Here is a 4,660-nt window from a genome sequence, read left to right as displayed (position 1 = left end):
AAATAATATAAAAGGAACCAATTGTGTTAAATGGACATGTGATATTGCCTCCTATTAATCGCAGGCCTCTGAATTTAATGGAAATTATTTTCGATTTAAAGCTATATTGGTAGAGTATGTGATATTCACAAATATTGTGTTGTGGTCCAAAGAATCAAAGCAATATTATATTGAGTATTCCTTAACTTTCCCAATCTTTTGTTGCCCCTGTGCCTGCTTTTTTGGAATGTGTTGCAGGCATCAATTTCAAAATAAGTTAATATTTACAAAAAAAACCTTACTCTTGTACACGTCCAGCCCTAATTATTCATTACAGGATTGACCGCCAGTTGTAGACTTAGCACAACTGCTTTAAGAGTCTTTTATTTTCCTAATATCCACAAACGTTTTTATGTTAATTTTATTTGTGTCTGTCACGCAACTTCCTTATTAAAAAGCACTACTTTACTACTCTAATTATTACTATGCCTTTTACCTAATCATCAGAAATACCTACAGACTTGATGAGTTTACTCAATTTACTAAAATTTACTCAATCTCTCTCTCCTTGGCAGACAGAGTTTTACCAGTTGTACGTTACTGCCATCTAACCATGGATGTACTGCAATGCATTGTGGGCCATATCCACCTCTGGCGTGACCATTGTTGTTCACTCGCTCCCTCAACCCTCTGGGGGTCGATCTCTCCAAGTTCACTTCAGTTTTTCAAACAATCGGAACAACACTTATGATGGCGACGGGGATTCCCCGAGGGGCAAGTGCTGATGGGAAGCGAACAAGGGCATGTCGAAGCGCTAATGAAACGCAGCCACAGAGCGCTGCACTGGGATCAGTAAAATGACAGCTGGATTGATAAAAACAAGTTCATTTGCATCGGCAACAAAAGGAACAGCCTCCCCTCCTAATCCACACGCTGTTGTTTGGGGTGTAAAAAAATTGCTTAAAGGACTCAATAGATTAAACGACGTGTAGAGGAGCTTCACGCCTGATTTCCCTGGTGGTCGATGACAAGACAACTACCTTCACTCTCCTGTTATTTACCTTCCACCTCTTCCCCCAGGCTTTCCTCTCCACAGCCAATTCCTCTAAACCTTTATCTGTCTTCCTTTTAGTCCATCTGTCTTCTCCTCTCTTTCCCTGGCGCTTCCTGTTTTTCCACCCTGCCTTGTCATGAATTAACAACCTTTTTCCTATCTCACTGTTTTTTTTTTATATACGTCTCTCCATTTCTCTTCACCATTTGTTTCCTATCAATTCCCTCTTCACTAGCTGTCATCCCCCAGTCCTGTGAAACCAATACTTTTCCATCCGAGTCCATTCATCTTTGTCCTATTTTACCCCGCAGCCCTCTCTGCCTGTCTCTTCATCACTCGTCTCTGCATCCTCTGTCCTTACTTCTCCTCGTTTGGTATTCCTCCTGCTCTGCTTCTCATCCTCACGAGTCCGCTCTGGCACTCTTTTTTTTTTCTTTTTTCTTTTTTTTTTTACCTTTTCCTCCCTCATCTGGCTGACAGAGCATTTGCTTTCGATGTTCACATTTCTTCCCTCCTTGAAAGCTGCAGCTCTCACACAGAGCCAACTTTTCCCTCATCTTGCCTTTCAAGTCTTCTTTCTGCCCTCTTTGAAGGGAGCGTTATCGAGCACTGGGGAAAGTTAGACGGAGCGAGAAAGAGCAGACTTTTTTCCCAGAGCAGAGAAAGAGATAAGTGAAATTTCCCGTCTCAACAGTGGGAGATGGTAATTACAGTGGATAAAAGTCAGGGAATGAAGCGTTTCCTTATGGCTTCTCGGTGTACACACAGAGTCAATAGCTTTCATCTCTCCGCCCTCCGTTTTTTCTCTTCTTTTCCCGTCTGTCAAACTGTCTGTCTTCCTGTCGCATTCAGGGTTGTTGTTTTTTTCTCTCTTCCTCGCCCAAGAAACAGAATTCAGAAATCCAGTGACAGTCACAGCAGCAGCTCCGTCCCTCATCATCACTTGCTCAGTGCATTTATTCTCTGTGCTTTCTTTTTTTGTACTTCTTTTTTCCCCATTTTTTAATCTTCTTACCTTTGATATCAATTTCCTTCCTGGTTTGTTTCCTAATCTGTTCAGTAAGATAATCCTCCAAACCCCTGTCCTTGTCTCACCTCCATTGCCACTTTATCCGTGGTTTTGATTGGCCCAATATTTGGCACTATCGCACCCACGTAACGTTGCATACACCGATCCCACTCAGCTTGAGCCGGCACGAATGAGGTAAACAGGAGTGAGTCGGTTCGCTGTCCTGGTTTAGTGACAACTCAGGTTAATTAACCGGCTCTTCGGTCAGTTTGTGCTGCCCATCTATCTCCTTTTTATATTATATTATATTATTATAGTATTTAGCTACAGCCAATTAAAAGATAGCATGGCAACTGCAGTTGCAGGAGACCCACCGACAGAACTTGAGCCACCTTCTCTTTCACTGAAATTGCCAATTTGGAAGTATTTTGGATTTCCGAAATCCAAAATACCTCTACTAACATGGCTTATGTGTGGTATATGTTCAAATGTTAAGAAATAGTTTGTTGCACTTAATTGTTCAGAGAAGATTATGGACATGGCTGTTTTATTGTTTTTTGTTGTTTCGTTGTGAAGACTGGTTACAAAAGAGACATGGCAGGTTATTTTGCAAAAGTTTCCAATTGACTGAAGATATAAGTTATTGTTACATTATGTTGTTAATAAAGGTTTTTAATTTGACAAAGTAGTGTGGTACATTGCAAAAAAAGGTCAGATATATTGCATCAAAGCCTAGTCTAAAAATGGCATAGTAACCTGTCATTAAAAAAAAAACACGGTACATTTAAAAAAAGTGTAAAAATCGAGAATCAAATCAAACTGTGACCTTAGCATCGAAAATGTAATCAAATCGAGGATTTGGAGAATTGTGACACCCCTAGTATTCTGCTACATACAATACAATGTAATACAAAACAAATGAAAGGAAACTGATCCCAATAGTCTTTTTTTTCAACAAATTGAACATTGAAATCAATATAAAAGACACCATTAAAAAAACAATGACAGTTCATTCCCCTAATACACACAAAAAAAATCTGTTGGTAATAGAGCGTTCTCCTTCCTCATCTTCAGAATGGTTTCCCACTGCATGTTGAAGAAGCTCACTCAGGTGACGTTTTTAAATCTAGATTGAAAACCCACCTCTACGTATTAGATTTGATTGAGTTACATTTTAAAGGGCAGTTTTCCACTGACATTTTCTTTCAACAAACAGAAAATAATCTCTGGGTGTCTTTCGTACTAGGTCGCAGCCTTTCACGATGTGTTTATTGCGACAGTTGATATCGCGATGACGGGACAAAAAAACGATATATTGTGCAGCCCTCAAAATAGTAAAGTCCTTTGACGGCACTTTCTTCCCCAATAAATAGGCAATAAGTTTCAACTCCCTTACCGTGCTGCCTTCATTCCTCTTCCAGCTTTGTTACATAATATTTTGGAAGAGCCAAGAACAGAAAAGGAGAGGCGCATGGGGGGGGGGGGGGCAGGCTGGGCAGCTCCTCTGACCTCCCACCGGAGGGGGGAGACACAGTGATGAAGGAGCCATCAGCTGTGTGCCAGCTGCTCCCCCTGCTCCCTATTGCTCCTTTCTTTCCCTCTATCCCTCTTTTCTCTGTCATCCGTACATTTCTCCTCTCCCTCTCTCTTCCTCTGCCAACCCGTCTTGTCTCGCTAGCTCATTTTTCTCTGGCGTATTCCACCGGGCCCTCTTTTTTCTCTTCTCTGATCCCTTTTATTCCCGTTTGCTTCCTTTTGTCGCTATTTTGCTTTAATATACAATCACTTCCAACTTCATGACAACTTCCTCTATTGCCTAGTTGTGGAAGACCCTGGGGGGGGGGGGGGGGGGGGGGAGTGATAAAAGTATTGCAAGGCCATAAAGAAAAAGCCACACTCGTCACTATTTTTGTTCTGCTACATCCCCCCAGGGCTTCCATAACCTCCTTCCCAACTTGTGTCCCTACACCAACCTTTCGCCTTCCCGACACATTTCTGTCCAGAAGAACCAGGAGGTAAGGGCGGCTGCTGGGACGCCAGGTGGCCCAGGAAGAGAGGTGACTAGAGGGGTCAGGGAGGTTGCAGACCATTGGGTCCATGTCATTAAAGGACAAAGGGAGAAGTCAGGGGACAAGGGGGTGAAAAATGGTGATGGAGAGGATTGTAATTCTGGTAGAGGCCCTTTAAAGGGCAACTGTACATAAAGAATTTCTCTGTTAGACAAGTACTTTACATGTCTGAAAAAGGTGTACTTGCAGTGATGTATACTTCTAGAGACACACCCGTTTTCGATCAGTACCGCAGTTGGCCAAGAACTCTGTCAGGGCAAGGAACTCGGAATATGAATCATAATGTTTACTCCCTTAATTATGTATCACATTAGCTGCTGATTTGGCCCTTTTTTTAGGACTTCTCGGCGTACACCGCTGCGGGGTGCATAATTAGTCCACGCACATACATACACACATTTTGAAGAAGTGAAGGGCAGGGGAAGGTTTCATGTTGCATTGAGGGATGCGTGCCCCAGAATTTTATTTTGTTTCACATGCTATTTGGATCAGAACTTGAAAAAAAACAAACATCCATTGTTCATTGGCCCAGCTTTAGTGCCCCCCCCC

General features: G+C 42.2%; 1 protein-coding gene and 1 long non-coding RNA gene across 4 annotated transcripts in view; one reads left to right on the top strand and one right to left on the bottom strand.

Moving 5' to 3' along the window:
• Nucleotides 1-4,660, bottom strand: part of fgf11a (fibroblast growth factor 11a) — a 155,074-nt gene that overhangs the window by 59,785 nt on the left and 90,629 nt on the right. The gene's annotated exons all lie outside the window — the stretch shown is intronic.
• Nucleotides 3,214-4,660, top strand: part of LOC116707419 (uncharacterized) — an 8,382-nt gene continuing 6,935 nt past the window's right edge. The window contains exon 1 of the long non-coding RNA XR_004336509.1: nt 3,214-3,376. This is a non-coding gene — a long non-coding RNA (uncharacterized LOC116707419). The remainder of the gene's footprint in view (nt 3,377-4,660) is intronic.

Source organism: Etheostoma spectabile, chromosome 19 (assembly GCF_008692095.1).
Source record: "Etheostoma spectabile isolate EspeVRDwgs_2016 chromosome 19, UIUC_Espe_1.0, whole genome shotgun sequence".
NCBI classification, from domain to species: domain Eukaryota; kingdom Metazoa; phylum Chordata; class Actinopteri; order Perciformes; family Percidae; genus Etheostoma; species Etheostoma spectabile.
Note: the sequence above shows the minus strand (reverse complement) of the source record. Positions and strands in the feature narration are given on the sequence as shown.